The sequence below is a fragment of the Palaemon carinicauda genome, chromosome 28, assembly GCF_036898095.1.
Source record: "Palaemon carinicauda isolate YSFRI2023 chromosome 28, ASM3689809v2, whole genome shotgun sequence".
Taxonomy (NCBI): Eukaryota; Metazoa; Arthropoda; class Malacostraca; order Decapoda; family Palaemonidae; genus Palaemon; species Palaemon carinicauda.
The window spans coordinates 83,538,629-83,562,860 of NC_090752.1; positions in this window are offsets into that span (position 1 = coordinate 83,538,629).

Sequence of the window (24,232 nt, forward strand, 5' to 3'; positions counted from 1 at the left end):
TATATATATATATATATATATATATATATATATATATATATATATATATATAATAAAATAGAGATAAAAATACATTATTCTTCAATTTATGGACAATAGCGATGGGTTGGTATTATCAGTTTTAACTATCTCTGAAGTGATTTAATGAAGTATCAGGCAATTAGGAAAGTTCTCAGAGTGAGAATAGAGGTATCTTTCAGTTCACATGCATCTCTATATGAAATTCTTGTTTACATGCATTGATCTGTTTTTTTTTTTTTTTTTTTTTTATTTTCATATTTATCTTTATTTGTTTCCGTGTTTTTTGTGGAAGCTTGATTTGCCCTTTATGCCTATCTGTAATAATCATATTTGTAGTTTTGAATATGTTTTCATATCAAAGCTGTCCCTGAATCCACTTTTTAGACATTTTTTGTTTTTTGTTTTAACCAAACAAGCAACTACTTTTAACACCCATTTGACTCATTTAACGCCATTGTGTCATTGTAGACTTCATTGTAATATTGGATGGACTGACCCCTGTAGTTTGTGACGCCACATAATTTCTTGTCATATTTTCCTGTTATTTCATCTGTTCCGATTTAACTTTGTGGTGGCATATGTGGTAACGTCCCTGACTGGTAATCGTCAGACTGGGGTTCAAGTCCCGCTGTGAGGTTGTATCGACCAAAGGAACTAACGAGTTTGATTGATTGAATGATGCCAGAAAACCTCAAATCAATCAATCAGTCAAACTCGTTAGTTCCATTGGTCGCTGCAACCTCACCCTCCTGTTAATCTAAGAATGGGGGGGGGGATCCTATAGGTCTATCTGCAGAGTCATCAGCAGACTTTGGTTGGCCCTCCCTGGACCTAGCTTGGATGGAGAGGGGCCTTGGGCGTTGATCATATGTATATAATGTCAGTCTTAGGGCAATGGCCTACTTGCTAGGGCAATGTCACTGTACCTTGCCTCTGCCATTCATGAGCGGCCTTTAAACTTTTAATGGTAAGTATTCCGTACACGAAATAGAGATTATTCTTTTTGACAGGTTTATAAATACTCTGATTTTGAGTCGAAATACTTTTTTTTTTCAAACCGTTTCATCTTCGTCGAGGACTACTCACAATACTTTTAGATACACGCTTACAAGAGCATAATGTCTTGATTTCATATTTTTTTTGAGGTTTTGATATAGTCAACATACTGTATAACAGCTTTATCTCCTGTGTTTCATGATATAATTCGTCAGATTTGCCGTCTCCCATCGCCAGTGAATATTGGTTGTTTGCCACTCTCTTATATTTGATGATCAATTGTAATTTTTTCAATATACCATTGAGCTCTTTGTTACATTAATGTTTACAAACACATATCCCCTTTTTCTGTATGATTACAGTTGGTAGTATGTGCCTACATGGATCAAATCATACGTTTTTGTTTTCAAAACAAATTTCTTCATATTATTACAATTAGAAGTTTAAAGTCGTAAATGAATAGCATAGGCAAGGGACACTTGACATTGTCCTAGCAGGCTGTAGAGACGGGCCATATATTCATATGATCAAGCCAGGACTAGGAATGGCCAGGCAATGGCGGCTTATGCTTATGACTCAGTAGGTGGATCTATAGGCTCCGCCAAACCCTTGATTCCTTAGCTCACAAGGATGGTGAGGTTGCACACACTACAAGAAACTATCGAGCCTGTAGCGAGACTCGAACTTGGACGTATTCAATAGACTACCACATCCCATATGAACTTTTCCTTATTACGTCGATGTTTAAACCTGGAGGTAGAGGTTAACATTTCTAGATATATTACTTACTCTGTCCCTATAATTCAATTTACATAGGATTTTTCCTTTCGAAAATGAATTACAAATACTAATCATCTTTCTTTCTCTCAAAACACCTCGGTGCAATGAAATTAGGTTTACCTGCTACACACGTTGATGTCAGTTATATAAAGGGAACGTATGAAATCAATTAACTAAAGCCAGGTGGAAAACCTCGGCAATGTTCTCAGAACCCCAACTACTGCCATTGTAAAGAACAAAGTCAACATTGAGAAACGAATGAGAAAAAATGAATAGTTGACTTAGTAACGAAGCAGTTTGGTGACGCAAAAGAATAATTTGCTTGCAATCTCGATCGTGAGAAAAGCGACCTATTGTTCATCAACAGAAAAGGTTTGTTTTTCACTTTAAAGAAAAGGATCAAATGTTTAGATACATCAGATAAGACTTCCGTTATTCTTTATTCATTGTACCTGCATGTTTTTTTTTTTTGGGGGGGGTTGCTTTTTTTTACACTTTAAAATATTTGACGTTGATTCCCACTGACGTTTAGCTGACAGATAAAAAGGAACACAGGAGTATATTGTTATGAACATGGACCTTCATATTTCCAATAGGTCTTTGAGGCGAACTCTCTCTCTCTCTCTCTCTCTCTCTCTCTCTCTCTCTCTCTCTCTCTCTCTCTCTCACGAAAATTAGGGCAATTTAGCAATATCCCCTCTGGGCTTATAGCATACTGCTTTTCCAACTAGGGTTGTAGCTTAGCAGTTAATAATAATAATAATAATAATAATAATAATAATAATAATGATAATAAAATTAAAAGGAAATGGTTCTACATTTTATTTTTGTAGGAGAAAACCAATAATTCAAGTAACCCTAGGGATTTAGTTAAGGATTTGGTTAACTAAACCGTGTGGGGAGAAAGAAAAGGCTGAGAAGGACAAAAGAAAAGTGAACTTGACGCGGAAAGGATTGAGAAATTGGCGGCTATTGGATTTTTTTAAACAAGCTGTGGGTCCAGAATTTCATGTCTTGGCCCTAGAAGAAAAAGGCCGTATTTGATTTACTAAAATGAGATAAAAGTAGACTCTGAAAAAATTAATTGTGGTTAACAATGCCAGTGCTGAACAATGTTCAGGAAAATACTAAGCAAAGTATAATTTAGACCAGAGGAAAATGAAGAATAGTGATTTTTTAGAGGAAAATGAAGAATACTGATCTTTTTAGAGGAAAGTGTATCAAGTCATTAGAATAATGGCTGAAAAAAAGTCTAATAAAAAAGCTGAAAAGTCCCTATAGTAAAGAGTAATGCAATATAGAAAAAAAATCTTCAGATACCTTGGAATTGCCATCAAATGTTGGAATAACTCCAGATGTTTGTTAATATATAAGAAATGGAGGAAGCATCCTATTACTGGAAAGCTATGGCGATGTATTGTTGTCGATTTAAAAAAAGAAAAAAAGTTTATTATGAATTACGTAACTCCACAATGACTTTCTTAAAAGGAATAGAAGATGGAGTTCGTTAGTATCAAGTAAATATTTATTTCAGAATCACAGTTATGTGGAAAGCGTACTTAATAAAAATGAACTTTAATTATTGACATAATAATGCACTTAACTAGGCTCTGGAGGTTACCTTTCATAGGTAAAAAATAAAAAACAAATAAGTTAGTTTGAATAAAAAGATTTTTCTGGGTAACATATGTTAGAGGGATGTTTGGTAACTGGGAAGAGACAGGCTGCATGAGAAGTCGTTGAGAAGGCATGAGAAGAATGCCAGGTCTAAAGTATCTGAATAAAGTCTAAAAGTTCCCATGTAGGCATAAAGCCAAGAACAGGAAGGGTACAAAGGAATGTTGGTATTTAGCTGCCATATTCAATAGAACAGTTTAAGATGAAACCAGAAGGACGAATCACTTAAGGTTACGAGCAAATCGAACATGTATAAAAACAAGACTAATTATTGCTGTTTTTAGAACTTTGGTAAAATCAATGGATTATGCAATTGGGGATTAGTTCGTGGGAATGAGCATCTCTTGAATTTCTCGAGAATAGCCAGAAAATAACCTATAGGAAATATCGAAGCCTCAGACCCAGTTATTAAGATAAACAAAACAGTTAAGGCCAATAGAGGGACGTTTATATAGAAGACATTGGGTTTAAACTAGGAGGAGACCAGTTGAATCAAGGTCAATTGAACATCATAAAGTTAATTGTTTTTTGCAAAGAAGAGAAAATATTTTCCCATGGGTCATAGAGACGGGATAAGAAACTTCATCATTGTAGAGGAAAGCTTTTGCTTTAGGGTAAAGAAGTACTACGATTCTTCTAGGAGAAGGACTCTCCAAAATCAAACCATTGTTCTCTAGTCTTTGGTAGTGCCATAGCCTCTGTACCATGGTCTTCCACTGTCTTGGGTTAGAGTTCTCTTACTTGAGGATACACTCGGGCTCATTATTCTATCTAATTTCTCTTTCTCTTTCTCTTGTTTTGTTTAAAGTTTTTTTATAGAGTATAGGAAATATTTATTTTTGTTACTGTTCTCAAAAAAAACTTGTTTTTCCTTGTTTCCTTTCCTTACTGGGCTATTTTCCGTGTTGGGGCCCCTGGGCTTATAGCATCCTGCTTTTCCAACTAGGGTTGTAACTTAGCAAGTAATAATAAAAATAATGCTAGCTAAGCCACAACCCTAGTCGGAAAAGCAGGATACCATAAGCCCAAGGTCTTCAACAGGGAAAATAGCCCAATGAGGAAAGGAAATAAGGAAACGGGTCGAATAGTGTGCCTGCGTGTGCCAAAGAACAGGAGTAGCATGGCTAATGCAAACCCTTTTTGGTGATTGACTCAGTAGAAGAGAAAAATAAAGTTTTGATATTACTAAAGTAGAATAAATACTTTTCACTCAATTAAGCCAAAAGATTTTTATAAAAAGAAAACCATGATCATTTTTCTTCCTAAAATCCTTGTTCATCAGTATTCCAAGAGCACGATCCAACGATGTGATGAAACAGCAAAAGTCAAAAAAAGCCATAAAAAGAAAGTATAGAAAAAAGATTTTTTTTTTCTCTGGAACTCACTTCGAGATCAATCGGACATTTTGAAAAGCCAATTTTGTGAAGAGAAAATAAAATTCGGCGAAAGGCGAAGGTCGGAAATCTTCCGTCGAACTTTGGGATGTGAGGAATATACGAATTACACAGCTTTTCTCTCCGAAGTAATTTCATGTGAAAGGTAATGTCAACGTATTAGGTGGTTTGTTAACTTTGATCGAAGTAGTTTGGAAATTCAAGGACATTCAATTGACTATATATTGATCGTTCATGGAGGCAATGATATTCCTAATTTCAATAACTATATGCAAATATTAATTGCTTTTTTTAACTATATTAACAAATAAATATCCATATACTGCGGTTGAATATCAATTAGGTACGTTGATTCGCTGAAAGAGAGAGAATGTAAAAAATCGACAAAGCCTTCTAACGAGAATGGAAAAGGTTGATTGTGAGATTTAAAAGGTAATTCATAAGAGAAAATTCTGAAATATTCACTTAGAATTTTCCTTGTGCTTTAAGCTTGATTAGAAATATTGAATAATGCCATTTCAGTTGATGAGTCAATAATTTGCTAATAACTTTAAGTAATTTGAGGAAGCATTTCAGTCTCATTTATATAAAAAATGAGTAGATAATTTACTTGATAAAATTAAATTATTAGGATTTAACATTAAACTACTTAGACCATTTTATTTAAGTTTAGTCAGAGTGAATAGGTTAATTCAGAATTAACAGAAGGTGATAGAATGCATAACTTTACACTAATTTTGAGTGAATATGTAGCCATTAACTGAACTCATCCCTAGCCAGTATTTTAATAGTCTTGATGAGTAAGTGGGTTCGTCATCTTTTAAACCAGTGACTTACCTTACTGAGCACTATTACTTGCATGCCTACTCAAGATCTTTGGAGACTGCTTGTTGCAATAGGGTTATCAAACTTCCCTTTCGGTAGAAGAACCTCCTCTATTGGCAAGATAGAGCAGTGCAGGTAAAGAGCTGCTTTTGTGACAGATTGGAATACGTTTGTGTCCCACAATGTGTCAATATCTTGGCCTTTTCTTTTGAAGAGATGTGTCTTTTTAGTCATTGTCTAGGAACTGCACCAAATATAAGGACCAAGGGTTAGGGCGCTGTGTGGATTGTTAGTTTTGTCAGTGTACAGCACGGGGGCCATTGTACTGTAGGTATTCCTTCAAGGTTTTTGCTGCGTTCATTGTGCCTTAAGATGCACTTTCTTTGTGTTCTGTTACTTTGTCCCTGTTTTCACTTCGTTTCTCTCCTGCTTTCTAAACCCTTTTCATTTACTTATAGTAACTCTAGCGTTTTCCCCGAGTAGCTATTGGGGGCTGAGTGGCCTCCTAGGTTCCAGCTCCTGGCTGTCTAGCCCAAAATCATAAATGCTTTATAAGAGAAAGAATACTGCTGGGAAACTTGTCGTGTAATTGAAGCTTTGCATTTTGAGAGACTTCGTGTAATTGAAGCTTTGCAGTCTGGAAGACTCGTCGTGTAATTGAAGCTCTGCTGTCTTGGAGATTCGCTTTGTAATTGAAGCTTTGCAATCTGAGAGACTCTTGAATTGAAGATCTGCAGTCTGGGAGACTCGTTTTGTAATTGAAGCTCTGCAATCTGGGAGAGACTTGAATATAATCTCTGCAATCCGGGAGACTCGTTAGGTAATTGAAGTTATGCAATCTGGGAGACTCCCAAACTGAAACTCTGTAGTCTGGGAGACTCATCATATAATTGAAGCTCTGCAATCTGAAAGACTTGAATTGAATCTCTGCAATCTGAAAGACTTGAATTGAATCTCTGTAGTCTAGGAGACTCGTGAAATGGAAGATCAGCAATCTGGAGACTTGAATTAAAGATTTGCAGTCTGGGAAACTCGTGTAATTGAAGCTCTGCAATCCGGGAGACTCTTGAATTGAAGCTCTGCAATATGGAGACTCATCGTGTAATTAAAACTCTGCAATCGGGGAGACTTGAATAATTTAAGTCTCCCCGATTGCAGAGCTTCAATTACTAAAGCTCTGCATTCTAGGAGTCTTGTGTAATTGAAGCTCTGTAATCTAGAAGACTCTTGAATTGAAACTCGTCAGTCTAGGAGACTATTTGTGTAATTGAAACTCTACAATCTAGGAGACATAAATTGAAGCTCTGCATTCTGGGAGACTCGAGTAATTGAAACTGCAATCTAGGAGACTCATGAATCGAAGTTCTGCAGTTTGGGAGACTCGTCGTGTAATTGAAGCTCTACAATCTAGGAGACTTTTGAATTAAAGCTCTGCAGTGTGGGAGACTCGTCGTGTAATTGAAACTTTATATTCTGAGAGACTTCGTGTAATTGATGCTCTGCTGTCTGCTTCAGTCGACCCTTATGTACTGGAGAAATCTATTAACTGTGTTATGATGTCCCTGGATGGAAGTGGTCCCAACTTCCATCAAAACAGAAAGTGATTGCATCCTAGAACACATTGCCAGGATTAAGCCGTAATAAGACCCAGGGTGCCTACAGTAGGCCTAAAACATATACGAGTATCTAACGTGTCACAACGACGAAGTGCGGGAGGGAAGTTGAGATATATATAAATTTATTTCACAGACAATTCTATTCAATCTCCGGACGGAAAGAGGATTGGAAGAGAGTCTTTAGAAAGGAATTGGTTAATAAGATTTACTCTCTCTCTCTCTCTCTCTCTCTCTCTCTCTCTCTCTCTCTCTCTCTCTCTCTCTCTCTACTTTTATTGCCGAGAGATAATTGTCAGAGGATTTTGCTGATTTTGAAAAACATCTACTTTCACGTCAGTGTTGTATTAGCCAGAGTAAGATTATTTTATTACACCAAGGAAACAATCAAAATCTTTTTTTTTTCTGGGATAAGTTAATTGTGAAGATTTATTGAAATGATAATATACGATTTTAGATTATTCTTTTGAATAATTTATTACAAATTCAGGACCAAAGTGAATTGGACAGATTTTATATCTGTGGTATTAGACAAAAATGAGAGTTGAATAATGAAATATATTTGTATTATACAGGTTTATTATCGAATGCTGGAGACATTTTAAATTAAATTTTTGTTGAGAAATTTATTAAATGAGAAGAGATATAAAACAACAAAAGGAAGAGAGAGACACCTGAGATAACTTAGATTACCAAACAGTTCTTCTTCGTCCAAGGGGTTAACTACTGCACTGTAAATGTTCAGTGGCCCCTTTCCTCTTCTTAAGGGTAGAAGAGACTCTTTAGCTATAGTAAACAAGTCTTCTAGGAAACGGACACTCCAAATTCAAACCATTGTTCTCTAGTCTTAGGTAGTGCCATATCCTCTGAACCATGGCCTTACACTGTCTTGGGTTAGAGTTCTCTTGCTTGAGGGTACACTCGGGCACTCTTATTTTATCATATTAATCTTCCTCTTGTTTTGTTAAAGTTTTTATAGTTTATATAGGTGATATTTATTTTAATGTTGTTACTCTTCTTAAGATATTTTATTTTTCCTTATTAACTTTCCTCACTGGACTATTTTCCCTGTTGGAGCTCCTGGGTTTATAGCATCCTGCTTTTCCATCTAGGGTTGTAGATTAGCAAATAATAATAATAATGGTAACAATGATAATAATAATAATAATGATAATAATAATAATAATAATAATGATGATGATGTATCCCTCGGGAATGGTGACCATGGTCTGTGTCGATTGCTTGGTGTAATTTAAGCTCTGTAATCTGGGAGACACTTGAATTGAAGCTCTGCAATGTGGAGACTCATCGTGTAATTAAAACTGAAATCGGGGAGACTTGAATAATTTAAGTCTCCCCGATTGTAGAACTTCAATTATTAAAGCTCTGCATTCTAGGAGTCTTGTGTAATTGAAGCTCTGTAATCTAGAAGACTCTTGAATTGAAACGCGTCATTCTAGGAGACTATTTGTGTAATTGAAGCTCTACAATGTAGGAGACACATAAATTGAAGCTCTGCATTCTGGGAGACTCGTGTAATTGAAGCTGCAATTTAGGAGACTCATGAATCGAAGTTCTGCAGTTTGGGAGACTTGTGTAATTGAAGCTCTACAATCTAGGAGACTCTTGAATTGAAGCTCTGCCGTCTGGGAGACTCGTAGTGTCATTGAAGCGCTCTGTAGTCTGGATGACTCCTAGTTTAATTGAAGGTTTAAATTTTGAGAGACTTCGTGTAATTGATGCTCTGCGGTCGGCTTCAGTCAACCCTTGTGTACTGGAGAAATCTATTAACTGTGTTATGATGTCCCTGGATGGAAGTGGTCCCAACTTCCATCAAAACAAAAAGTGATCGCATCCGAGAACACATTGCCAGGATTAAGCTGTAACAAGACCCAGGGCGCCTACAGGAGGCCTAAATCATATACGAGTATCTAACGGGTAATATGTCACAACGACGAAGTCCGGGAAGGAAGTTGAGATATTTATAAATTTATTTCACAGACAATTCTATTTAAGCTCCGGACGGAAAGAGGATTAGAAGAGTCTTTAGAAAGGAATTGGTTAATAAGATATTTTACTCTCTCTCTCTCTCTCTCTCTCTCTCTCTCTCTCTCTCTCTCTCTCTCTCTCTCTCTCTCTACTTTTATTGCCGAGAGATAATTGTCAGAGGATTTTGCTGATTTTGAAAAACATCTACTTTCACGTCAGTGTTGTATTAGCCAGAGTAAGATTATTTTATTACACCAAGGAAACAATCAAAATCTTTTTTTTTCTGGGATAAGTTTATTTTGAAGATTTATTAAAATGATAATATAGGATTTTAGATTATTCTTTTGAATAATTTATAACAAATTCAGGACCAAAGTGAAATGGATAGCTTTTTTATCTGTGGTATTAGACAAAAATGAGAGTTGAATAATGAAATATATTTGTATTGTACAGGTTTGTTGCCGAATGCTAGAGACATTTTAACTAAATTAAATTTTTTTTTAGAAATTTATTAAATGAGAAGAGATATAAAACAACAAAAAGGAAGAGAGAGAGAGAGAGAGAGAGAGAGAGAGAGAGAGAGAGAGAGAGAGAGAGAGAGAGAGAGAGAGCGCTTCAACTAAATCACCTTACGTTCAAAGAGGCCTTTGTGTCGAATAACTGAAATTCGGGCCGAACATCAAGGACCGGTGCGCTCAGGTGAATTGAAGCGTCACCTTCTGGGAGAGAATGAGACAGTACTTCCAGTTGCCACCTGGAAATCCTGGAATTAGTTTTGGTTTTCACTTTCTCCTTTGAGTCCCGGCTTAAATAGTATTTAGGTTAGATGGTATCCTTGGGACCCCATTTCTTGTTTTTTTATGTCACTATCTTTAGAAATTAACAATTGCAGCGAATGTTTTTATGCTGAACAGGCTGACACTCTTTATAGTTTATGTATGAAAGGTCTATTTTAATGTTGTTACTGTTCTTATACTAAATGTTCATTATTTCTCTTGTAATTTATTTATTTCTTTATTTCCTTTCCTCACTAGGCTACTTTCCCTGTTTAAGCCCTTGGGCTTATGGCATCCGGATTTTTGAGCTAAGGTTGTAGTTAACCTAATAATAATAATAATAACATTAATCTCTTGGAACAACTGACCTCCCCTCCCTTGATAGGAACACGAAGAACTCACGGTTCTTTGAAAATTTGTGTAATCTAATGCATGCTTTTAATGCTATTAGATATACAGGGATTTTCTCTCTCTCTCTCTCTCTCTCTCTCTCTCTCTCTCTCTCTCTCTCTCTCTCTCTCTCTCTCTCTCTCTCTCTCTCTCTCACTTACTACTACTACTGTTACTACTTCAGAATGTTTTCATCGCTGGTGCTTAGCCATCAATAGAATAGTTGCATTGATGTGATGGGGTTTTAACAAGACAAATAAATTCTGGATGAACCAAGATGTAAGACTTCTGATTATTGTAGAGTCAGAGTACAAAGTATAATTCTGACTAACTTCAACAACTTATTTTCAATTCCAAATTCAGATCTAATATCACTTTCAGTGACAAATGCAAATAATGAAAGAATAAACGTAGACGCAAAGTAGGGCCTCGGCAAGGTAATTGTTCACCAGCTCATTCTGCTCTCTCTCTCTCTCTCTCTCTCTCTCTCTCTCTCTCTCTCTCTCTCTCTCTCTCTCTCTCTCTCTCTCTGTATTTGGCAGTGATGTCTTGAAAATCATTATCCTAAATGTTCTTAGGAGAGGGATAATGGTCTCTGAGTAAAACACAAACTGAAAACGCAAAAAAAAAGTCTCAAAGGACTCACTTTCTTATAAGAAATAATAATAAAAGTCGAAGAAGAAATAGGAATTATTAGCGTTTTTTTTTTCAAGACCAATACGATTAACTCTGGAAAGAGTAATAAGAGAATCAAATCCTATTAATGAATTTGGGATATGTATGTGCGCATGTGCACATCTATCTAAATATTTACACCTCATTTTAAACGGGTCGCGTACACTACTAGAAATAATCTCGTAACAAGCCGTTACCTTTTCAGGCCCTTCTCAGCAAAGCAGAATGCATTTACGAATTGTATTCAAACATTGTGGCTGAGATCGTTATTCCAAATATAAGAAAAACAGAGAGAACAATCTTTCTTGATAGTCAGTGAATAATGGAAGGAACTAAAAAACTTTCACCTGGAGAAGGTATAAAAGGGTAAGAGGTGAGGCAGGAAAAGGATCTGGATGGTATCTATTCTATCTGGCTTTATAAACTTCATCGTCATTATTATTATTATTATTATTATTATTATTATTATTATTTTCTAAGTTGCAATCCTAATTGGAAAAGCAGAATGCTACAAGCACAGGGGCTCCAACAGGGAAAATAGCTCAGTGAGGAAAGGCAACAAGGAAATATAGAATATTTTAAGAACAATAACACTAAAATAGATATTTCCTAAATAGACTATAAAAACTTGAACAAAACAGGAGGAAGAGAAATTAGATAGCATAGTGTGCTCGAGTGTACCCTCAAACAAGAGAACTCTAACCCAAGACAGTGGAAGGCCATGGTACAGAGGCTATGGCACTACGAGTATTCAACCCTTCCCATCCCCTCCCCTTTTTCCTAATTACAATCCAACAATTTCGGCAGATTGTGGTTTCTGAGTGTATCTCTTGGGAACCCCCTTTCACCAAGGTATGACTATGACTATTCGCACTCCCCCCTGCCCAGGGGATGGGGAAAAGAGACCTAATAGTTAGTTATACGTTTGGCAATGCCGCTGAGTTTGGCCGGAAAGAAATTTATATATATATGTATATATATATATATATATATATATATATATATATATATATATATATTCTCTCTCTCTCTCTCTCTCTCTCTCTCTCTCTCTCTCTCTCTCTCTTTCTATATATATATATATATATATATATATATATATATATATATATATGATTATTATTCTATTGGAAAAGTATTGACATTGAAGGCTTAGCCTGAATATACTGTTGTTAAACGATGGAAAGAATATTTAGAAATATGGAAAGAACATTTATTACTGATAACTAATATAATTTACCCCTAAAGCTGCTCTATACCACCAGTGACTGTTGGAAATTAATAGCATAAATCATGAACGAAAGTTTTATTTTTATCCAAAATGGCAATATTGTTTTCGACAAACCTGTCATTGGAATCATACAGGACGTTTCGAATATCACAATGGTTTTATGACCCCACTGGCTCTGTATTTAACATACATATTACTGTTTTATTAGGTCAATAACGTTATAATAAATTCCTTTGGCAGTACTGTGATAATTGTCGTTAGTTATTGTGCTGATGCAATATTCGAGACCCGTCATCACACACACACACACATATATATATATATATATATATATATATATATATATATATATATATATATATATATGTGTGTGTGTGTGTGTGTGAGTGTGTGTTTGAAATTAGCTAGTGTTTGTAAAATATCTGGTGAACATATTCCGGGTTCTTTACTTGGAGATGTTTTCTGGGAAAAGTCTTGAAATAGGTCATTCTTTAACTTGTGAATCAAAAATCAACCTCAACCTTCCACATGGCACAAATAAATATATCTGTATTACTGAACTTTTAAAAAAGAATGAAATAAGAAAGGCACTTTATTATAGTTTCTATATATTGATAACCGTTATTATCATAATATTTTAGAGAAAATTAAAGTATTTATCAAAAAAGTAGTGCAAGTTTATAAAAATATCAAAAGTTGTAAAAGATAACAATGTAAAAATTCTCATCTCTGCTGCAGACACTTTCAGGGGATCGTATTACCGAGTTTGAAGGGACAATAGACAGTAGTGAAGAATAGAAATGGATTGGAAATATTTGCAATCAAGGAGGAATGACGAGAGAGAGAGAGAGAGAGAGAGAGAGAGAGAGAGAGAGAGAGAGAGAGAGAGAGAGAGAGATATGGTAGCGTGAACCGAAGAGCTGGGGATGGGGTAGCGCAAAGGAGAGGTAGTAGATTTCTATTTCTACCTCGAATTTTGTTAAGGAAAAGGATGATAATAAGGGTAATAATTGGGAGACAAGAGAGAGCAAGAGAGAGGGAGATGGTAGTTGGAATTCCTTTGGAGAAGAAAGGTCAGGCTGGCAATGATTTAGGGCGAGACACGGTAAGGAATTCTTTGGAGGCAACCTCTGGAAAGAGGAGGTACAAGGGTGAGAGAGAGTAATGATAATGATAATAATAATTTTCTATTTCCAATTTATACATTGGGTATTAATATCCATGTTAAGGATAATACAAAGCATCAAGTACATAGCATCAAGTACACAGAGAAACTAAATATAATATAAGTTTTAAAAGTATTGAGAAAAATATACGTACTCAAAATAATAAAAAAGCATATAAAACTGTAATCAGGAGTCTTCTAAAAGTCAGGAGAAAAACAAAATTTATAATAGTTCTAAAAGTATTGATAAAATTATATGCATTTAAAACATTAAGAGCATATAAAACCATGTTATTAGAACAGTATAAGTATTGATATAAATATAAGTTGTTAAAACATTATAAACCATAAAACATCGTAAAAAATCTATAAAGCTCTAAGGTAAAATTAAACTAATACATTATAATACTTTTAAATATAGATATAATTAAAAGTAGCTAAAATATTAATTGTAAGATATAATATAAAGATCAAATACCACTTAAAATATGTTTCTTTAATTTGTATTTAAAAGACGGTAACGAATTAGTTTCCTTCAAAGAGACTGGTATACTGTTCCAAAAATGGGGACCCCTCACTGTCATCTCTCTCGATCCCATATCGGTTCGAACTCTCCTTTCGAACAAGGTGTTTGCCTGTCTGTTAATGGAGTTTACAGTCTCAAAATTATATAGCCACTGGTAAAATACCTCTTAAAACCTTGAAGATTAAAATACATACATCATATCTGTATTTCTCTTTCATTTTTAACCAGCCTAGTTTTATTAGATGCGGAGTGATGTGTTCATTTTACTCACCATCCCAAGGGCCACACGAGCTGCAAAATGCTGTAGTTTTTGCACTCTGATCAGGTGCTTATTATTCGCTGACCCCCAGACGCTGAGACAATAATTTATTAAGCTTAGAGCTAAAGATTGTACTACAATTAAGCGTGTTTGGGGTACAAAATAATTTTTCACTCTATTCAAGTATATCAAGGTTCCCATAACTTTCCTGTGAATCTTGTCTGTGTGTCTCAAAAGTCATATAATATCGAAGAAAACCCCAAGGTCCTTAACACTGCTTAAGGGTTTGATTTGACTGCCATCAAAATTTATTGCCAGATTCGGATTAATACGATTTAAATATTGCCTTGTTCCTATAAAGATACTTTGTGTTTTCGCAGTATTTAATAGCAAACCATTTTTTTAAAGTAAACTTTTGCCATAGATAATATGTTGTTAGCTCGTTCCAAGATAGCTTCTAAATCGTTACTATCACCTTCAATGAGAATTTGCGTATCGTCAGCATATTGAACCACAAAGCAGTGGGGCAGGTAATTAACTAGGTCATTAACGAATATAATAAATAGAATTGGTCCCAAAATTGAACCTTGTGGAACTCCAAATGATACTAGTTTGGTGGAAGAAATAGTATTTTTTATTTTAACAATTTGATGGCGGTTGTTAAGATAACTTCGAAACCAGGCTGTATCAATATTCAACATTTTGCATTTTCTGAGTAAAATTTCATGACTAACACTATCAAAAGCTTTTGATAGGTCCAAAAGCAAAAGTAGAGAAATCTTATTTTCCATATTGTTGTATATTTCATCAGTTATTTGGAGTAATGCGGTCTCAGTAGATGATTTTGGTCCTAAAACCGTGTTGAGTTTTGGAAAGAAGCTTATGTAATTCTAAAAATGAAGTTAATTGTTTAGCAACTATTTTTTCTAGAATTTTTGACAGGACAAGCAGTAATGAGATAGGCCTGTAATTACCCAGTAAATCTTTATCTCCACTTTTATAGACAGGGACTACATACGGAATCTTCCACATCTCAGGTTATACATTAGTTACTATTGATGTATTAGCGATGATCGTAAGATGAAAAGCTGTTATGAATAATGAATCTTTTATAAAACTGAGAGAGATTCCATCTGGTCCACACGCATTGGTCTCCTCCATACTTTAAATAGTTAAAATCACAGTCTCGCAATCAACAGGTGAGGGTCTAAAACAGGTAAATTGTCATTAGAATTATCAATCTGATTGATATCTTGCAACATATCATTATTGGCCAAATCCTCTTGAGATTTTTCAAATGTCCGTTTTCCTACACCAGAAAAAAAATCGTTAGAATTTTCTGCTTTGGTTAATATATCCTCGCTGTTTTCAGTTAACTCAAAATCATTATTAGTGACTTTCGAAAGCATCTTTTTGGCTGTTTTTCATTTAGCTGAGATATTTATATTTTTTCAAATTCATTGTTGTAATGTTCTTTACGACTAGCGTCAATTACTAATTTAACGGTCTTTTTCTTATCTCTATAATTCTCCCTGAGTAGTTCATTATAAGGCTCTTGTTTCAGAAAACTTAGTGTTTGATCTCTCTTTTATCGCAGACCTTATTTGCTCTGATATCCAAGGGGCTGGGGGGCGTAGTAATTGTCTTGTCACAATGGGAGCGCAAGTATCAATGCATAGGTTCATGACGTTAGTTAACGTATTAACTTGAATGCTTACGTCATCTATATGCAATATAGTGTTTTAGAGTGTTCACTCCATTAAGTAGTAAGTTACAAGATGTATTCTTTGAATAATTCCGTAAACAGCTGAAAGTTTTATAAATGGGAGAGCGCTTTGGTTTTTTCATATTCACTAAAATACTAATTGCTTCATGGTCTGCGATTGGGCCCGGCAATATTTCTAATTTACTTACCATAGTTTTGTTATTAGTAATGAAGAGGTCTATCAAAGTTGAAGAATTCGAAGATACTCTAGTAGGCCTGTCGATCAGTTGGTCTAACTTTACACTGTCAATAAGCCCAGTCATTTTATCACCAGCTTTCGGAAGGTCATCATTAAAATCACCGAATATAAAAATAGGTTTGTTCCTTAGAACTACGTTTTTAAGAGAGTCTAAAATAAAATTAAAAGAATCTACAATAGATTTAGGATGGCGGTAGAAGCAACCAATAATAACTGAGGGTAAATAGCGGTGCTGTAGAGTTAACCCACTTACATTCAACTCCCTCCGGCTTCTCAAGGCCATTGTCAAACTCGGTTACCTTTAAATGGTCTCTTACATACACACACACCCCACCACCTCTGCCTTGGTCCTCTCTGTATAAATTATATGATGATATATTAGCGAAACCATCACTCATATTCGAAGACAACCATGTTTCACTTATGCACTATACATCAATTTTGTGTTGTGTTACCAAAAGCTCTTATTTCGTGTTTGTGACATAATAAAGATTGTGCATTAATATAAAACATTTTCAGATAATTACTCTGTGCGGCACTGTCGTCTTGGCCTACTACCTAATGATAATTATGATTATATTTAGTGCTAAGTCTACTCTTATGTCCATATTCCTGACATACATTACATTTTATTTTATGATCAAATCTACAGTTGGATTGAACATGGTTGAATTCGCCACAATCAAAACATAACTTTCTATTTCTGTTCATGAAACTATTGCCATTTCGCTGGTAATGACCTTATAATGAGCTTTGCGATTTTGTAGCCTATAATTATTTTCCCTATGGTGATCTCCATCTCCTCTATTATAAATGCATGAGTCGGGGAATCTGTGTCTGGCATTGAAGTTTATTTGAGAATAAGGAGGGTCACGATTCTCAATCCTTAATCTATTCTGATTTCGTAATGTAGTCCCATTTGTTTGATTACTATATTTCACCTGAAAGGGCGCATTTCTATTTGTATTAACTATTAGAGGCATGTGCTTTCTATTTGACCAATCACTTGAAACTATTTTTACTCGAGATGTAGAAGATATAGCATCTAATGATGGGAGGTATTCATAAAAATGAAGTATATCCTTGTAAGCATAAGGTAGAAGTACAAGGTAATTCTCTGAAGCAAAAGGTAGAAGTATAAGCAAATCTTTCTTTCCATATTCATAATGATTACCTTTTACTTGCGAGGATATCCTCCAAGCAGAAGTAAAAGATTGACTCGTGTTTCGGGAGCGCTTAGTTACATGTTGGAAGATTTCATTTGTGCTGTCAAGATAAGAAAGAGTTTAGTATTTATAATACGTATTTAATGCCCTGTTTTTACTTGTATTTAATTAAGTTTACGCATTAAAAAGAACACAGACGCCGCCGCGCCTTCCCCAAAGCCTCGCTGGCAACATCTATCCCCCACCCCTTGCATTAAAAGTTCTTTGACCTCCTTTTAGCTCTCACACCCCTTACATTAGAAGTTCTTTGACCTCTTTTTAGCTCCCCCACCCCTTGCATTAGAAGTTCTTTGACCTCTTTTTAGCTCCCACACCCCTTGCATTAGAAGTTCTTTGACCTCTTTTTAGCTCCCCCACCACTTGCATTAGAAGTTCTTTGACCTCTTAGCTCCCACACCCCTTGCATTAGAAGTTCTTTGTCCTCTTTTTAGCCCCCACACCCCCTGCATTAGAAGTTCTTTGACCTCTTTTTAGCTCCCACACCCCTTGCATTAGAAGTTCTTTGACCTCTTTTTAGCTCCCCCACCACTTGCATTAGAAGTTCTTTGACCTCTTAGCTCCCACACCCCTTGCATTAGAAGTTCTTTGACCTCTTTTTAGCCCCCACACCCCCTGCATTAGAAGTTCTTTGACCTCTTTTTAGCCCCCACACCCCTTGCATTAGAAGTTCTTTGACCTCTTTTTAGCTCCCCCACCACTTGCATTAGAAGTTCTTTGACCTCTTAGCTCCCACACCCCTTGCATTAGAAGTTCTTTGACCTCTTTTTAGCTCCCCCACCACTTGCATTAGAAGTTCTTTGACCTCTTCTCCCACACCCCTTGCATTAGAAGTTCTTTGACCTCTTTTTAGCCCCCACACCCCCTGCATTAGAAGTTCTTTGACCTCTTTTTAGCCCCCACACCCCTTGCATTAGAAGTTTTTTTACCTCTTTTTAGCTCCCACACCCCTTTCATTAGAAGTTTTTTGACCTCTTTTTAGCTCCCACACCCCTTGCATTAGAAGTTCTTTGACCTCTTTTTAGCTCCCACACCCCTTGCATTAGAAGTTCTTTGACCTCTTATTAGCTCCCACACCCCTTGCATTAGAAGTTCTTTGACCTCTTATTAGCTCCCACACCCCTTGCATTAGAAGTTCTTTGACCTCTTTTTAGCTCCCACACTCCTTTGCATTAGAAGTTCTTTGACATCTTTTTAGCTCCCACACCCCCTGCATTAGAAGTTCTTTGACCTCTTATTAGCTCCCACACCCCTTGCATTAGAAGTTCTTTGACCTGTTTTTAGCTCCCACACCCCTTGCATTAGAAGTTCTTTGACCTCTTTTTAGCTCCCACACCCCTTGCATTAGAAGTTCTTTGACCTCATTTTAGCTCCCCCCACCCCTTGCATTAGAAGTTCTTTGACCTCTTTTTAGCTCCCCTACCCCTTGCATTAGAAGTTCTTTGACCTCTTTTTAGCTCCCCTACCCCCTGCATTAGAAGTTCTTTGACCTCCTTTTAGCTCCCCCCACCCCTTGCATTAGAAGTTCTTTGACCTCTTTTTAGCTCCCCTACCCCCTGCATTAGAAGTTCTTTGACCTCCTTTTAGCTCTCACACCCCTTACATTAGAAGTTCTTTGACCTCTTTTTAGCTCCCCCACCCCTTGCATTAGAAGTTCTTTGACCTCATTTTAGCTCCCCCCACCCCTTGCATTAGAAGTTCTTTGACCTCTTTTTAGCTCCCCTACCCCCTGCATTAGAAGTTCTTTGACCTCTTTTTAGCTCCCCTACCCCCTGCATTAGAAGTTCTTTGACCTCCTTTTAGCTCTCACACCCCTTACATTAGAAGTTCTTTGACCTCTTTTTAGCCCCCACACCCCCTGCATTAGAAGTTCTTTGACCTCTTTTTAGCTCCCACACCCCTTGCATTAGAAGTTCTTTGACCTCTTTTTAGCTCCCCCACCACTTGCATTAGAAGTTCTTTGACCTCTTAGCTCCCACACCCCTTGCATTAGAAGTTCTTTGACCTCTTTTTAGCCCCCACACCCCCTGCATTAGAAGTTCTTTGACCTCTTTTTAGCCCCCACACCCCTTGCATTAGAAGTTCTTTGACCTCTTTTTAGCTCCCCCACCACTTGCATTAGAAGTTCTTTGACCTCTTAGCTCCCACACCCCTTGCATTAGAAGTTCTTTGACCTCTTTTTAGCTCCCCCACCACTTGCATTAGAAGTTCTTTGACCTCTTAGCTCCCACACCCCTTGCATTAGAAGTTCTTTGACCTCTTTTTAGCCCCCACACCCCCTGCATTAGAAGTTCTTTGACCTCTTTTTAGCCCCCACACCCCTTGCATTAGAAGTTTTTTTTACCTCTTTTTAGCTCCCACACCCCTTTCATTAGAAGTTTTTTTACCTCTTTTTAGCTCCCACACCCCTTGCATTAGAAGTTCTTTGACCTCTTTTTAGCTCCCACACCCCTTGCATTAGAAGTTCTTTGACCTCTTATTAGCTCCCACACCCCTTGCATTAGAAGTTCTTTGACCTCTTATTAGCTCCCACACCCCTTGCATTAGAAGTTCTTTGACCTCTTTTTAGCTCCCACACTCCTTGCATTAGAAGTTCTTTGACATCTTTTTAGCTCCCACACCCCCTGCATTAGAAGTTCTTTGACCTCTTATTAGCTCCCACACCCCTTGCATTAGAAGTTCTTTGACCTGTTTTTAGCTCCCACACCCCTTGCATTAGAAGTTCTTTGACCTCTTTTTAGCTCCCACACCCCTTGCATTAGAAGTTCTTTGACCTCATTTTAGCTCCCCCCACCCCTTGCATTAGAAGTTCTTTGACCTCTTTTTAGCTCCCCTACCCCTTGCATTAGAAGTTCTTTGACCTCTTTTTAGCTCCCCTACCCCCTGCATTAGAAGTTCTTTGACCTCCTTTTAGCTCCCCCCACCCCTTGCATTAGAAGTTCTTTGACCTCTTTTTAGCTCCCCTACCCCCTGCATTAGAAGTTCTTTGACCTCCTTTTAGCTCTCACACCCCTTACATTAGAAGTTCTTTGACCTCTTTTTAGCTCCCACACCCCTTGCATTAGAAGTTCTTTGACCTCATTTTAGCTCCCCCCACCCCTTGCATTAGAAGTTCTTTGACCTCTTTTTAGCTCCCCTACCCCCTGCATTAGAAGTTCTTTGACCTCCTTTTAGCTCTCACACCCCTTACATTAGAAGTTCTTTGACCTCTTTTTAGCTCCCCCACCCCTTGCATTAGAAGTTCTTTGACCTCTTTTTAGCTCCCACACCCCTTGCATTAGAAGTTCTTTGACCTCTTTTTAGCTCCCCCACCACTTGCATTAGAAGTTCTTTGACCTCTTAGCTCCCACACCCCTTGCATTAGAAGTTCTTTGACCTCTTTTTAGCCCCACACCCCCTGCATTAGAAGTTCTTTGACCTCTTTTTAGCCCCCACACCCCTTGCATTAGAAGTTTTTTTACCTCTTTTTAGCTCCCACACCCCTTTCATTAGAAGTTTTTTGACCTCTTTTTAGCTCCCACACCCCTTGCATTAGAAGTTCTTTGACCTCTTTTTAGCTCCCACACCCCTTGCATTAGAAGTTCTTTGACCTCTTATTAGCTCCCACACCCCTTGCATTAGAAGTTCTTTGACCTCTTTTTAGCTCCCACACTCCTTGCATTAGAAGTTCTTTGACATCTTTTTAGCTCCCACACCCCCTGCATTAGAAGTTCTTTGACCTCTTATTAGCTCCCACACCCCTTGCATTAGAAGTTCTTTGACCTGTTTTTAGCTCCCACACCCCTTGCATTAGAAGTTCTTTGACCTCTTTTTAGCTCCCACACCCCTTGCATTAGAAGTTCTTTGACCTCATTTTAGCTCCCCCCACCCCTTGCATTAGAAGTTTTTTGACCTCTTTTTAGCTCCCCTACCCCTTGCATTAGAAGTTCTTTGGCCTCTTTTTAGCTCCCACACCCCTTGCATTAGAAGTTTTTTGACCTCTTTTTAGCTCCCACACCCCTTGCATTAGAAGTTCTTTGACCTCTTTTTAGCTCCCACACCCCTTGCATTAGAAGTTCTTTGACCTCTTTTTAGCTCCCCCACCACTTGCATTAGAAGTTCTTTGACCTCTTAGCTCCCACACCCCTTGCATTAGAAGTTCTTTGACCTCTTTTTAGCCCCCACACCCCTTGCATTAGAAGTTCTTTGACCTCTTTTTAGCTTCCACACCCCTTTCATTAGAAGTTCTTTGACCTCTTTTTAGCTCCCACACCCCTTGCATTAGAAGTTCTTTGACCTCTTTTTAGCTCCCACACCCCTTGCATTAGAAGTTCTTTGACCTCTTATTAGCTCCCACACCCCTTGCATTAGAAGTTCTTTGACCTCTTTTTAGCTCCCACACTCCTTGCATTAGAAGTTCTTTGACATCTTTTTAGCTCCCACACCCCTTGCATTAGAAGTTCTTTGACCTCTTATTAGCTCCCACACCCCTTGCATTAGAAGTTCTTTGACCTGTTTTTAGCTCCCACACCCTTTGCATTAGAAGTTCTTTGACCTCTTTTTAGCTCCCACACCCCTTGCATTAGAAGTTATTTGACCTCTTTTTAGCTCCCCCCACCCCTTGCATTAGAAGTACTTTGAACTCTTTTTAGCTCCCCTACTCTCTTATAAAAAAGAGAGTAATAGTAGCGCAGAAGATAAGAGGCAATTTGAAAAGCTTCAAGATATGCTATTAGAACATAATATGCAACAAATAAACCACATTCCAACAAGAAAGGAAAATGTCCTAGATCTAGTATTTGTGAATGAGGTGAATTATGTTAAAGAAATAATAGTGTATAACACGGGAATTTCAGACCACAATGTCATAGAATTGATAGTTCATTCCAAAGCAAGTGATCACAGAATTAATAAAAGCACAAAACTTTGGGAAGGATATGAAAATATAACTTTTACAGTAAGAATATAAAATGGTCAGAAATAAATGAAGAACTGAATAAAGAATGGAAAAATGTATTTATAAGTGATAATATACAGGTAAATACGGACATACTGTACAAAATACTGGAGAAAATTGTTGAAAAATATGTACCGAAAAAAAAAACAATAAACAAAAGACGTGCATACCAAGAGACAGAAGGATCTTATTTCAGAAAATTAGAAAGTGGAAGAAAAATCTTGCAAAAGAAAAAAATGTGTGGAAAATGAGAGAAATAAAATGTAAGATAGAAAATGCAGAACAAAAGATTATACAGTCGAAAGAAAATGAAAAAAGGGACTTAGAAGAAAGGACACTTCAAAATATAAAAAGAAACCCCAAAGTACTTTACTCCTATGCAAAAAAGATGAATAAAAGGAGAGTAGAAATAGGCCCTCTAAGAATTGAAGGACGGCTAACGAATGAAAAAAAGGAAATATGCAATATATTAGCAGAAAAATATAAGAGTGAGTTCACGCCAAGAATTGCGAATGAGAATAATGAAACAGAAATGAGAGAAGAAAATGTCGAATATCTAACGGATATAGATATTAATGAAGCAGATATTGTCACGGCTATAAACGAAATTAAAAATGGATCGGCAGCCGGACCAGATGGAGTTCCAGCGATTTTGTTAAAAAAAAACTGCAAACACTATCGCGAAGCCGCTTGCAATACTGCTAAGACAGAGTATAGATATGAGCGAGATATATGTTAAACATAAATTAGCTTATATAACCCCTATCTTCAAAAGTGGATCAAGACTAGAGGCAAGCAGTTATAGACCTGTTAGTCTAACATCACATATTATGAAAGTGTATGAGAGGGTAATAAAAAAGAAAATAATGAACCATTTGGTCAAAAATAATTTGTTTAATATGGGTCAACACGGTTTCGTACCTGGAAAAAGTACACAGACCCAACTGATAGCACACTATGAAAACATATACAATAATATGATAAATGAAAAAGACACAGATGTGATCTATCTAGATTTTACAAAAGCCTTTGACAAGGTAGACCATAACATATTGGAGAAAAAAATGAGAAAGCATAATATTGTGGGAAAGATAGGAAAATGGGTAAAAGAATTCCTGCAAAACAGAAAACAGATAGTGGTTGCAAATGACGAGAAATCAGATGAAGCCCAGGTAATATCTGGTGTGCCCCAAGGTACGGTATTAGCTGCACTGCTATTTGTTATTATGATCTCAGACATAGACTGTGATGTTGAAAACTCCGTTGTGAGAAGTTTCGCCGATGACACAAGAATAAGTAGAGAAATTACTTGTGATGAAGATAGGAACTCACTACAAAGAGATCTAAACAAAATATATGAATGGGCGGAGATAAATAGGATGGTATTTAACTCCGATAAATTCGAATCAATAAATTATGGAAACAGAGAAGGAATGGTGTATGCATACAAGGGACCTAATAATGAGACAATCACAAACAAGGAAGCAATGAAAGACCTTGGTGTAATTTTAAATAGGAATATGTTATGCAACGACCAAATAGCAACACTGTTGGCTAAATGTAAAGCAAAAATGGGAATGTTATTCAGACACTTTAAAACAAGAAAAGCTGAACACATGATAATGCTTTACAAAACTTATGTGCGTAGTACACTCGAGTACTGCAATGTGATATGGTACCCACACTACCAAAAGGATATTGCGCAAATAGAGAGTGTACAAAGGTCCTATACTGCTTGAATAGAAGAAGTTAAAGACCTTGACTACTGGGAAAGACTGCAATTTTTAAAACT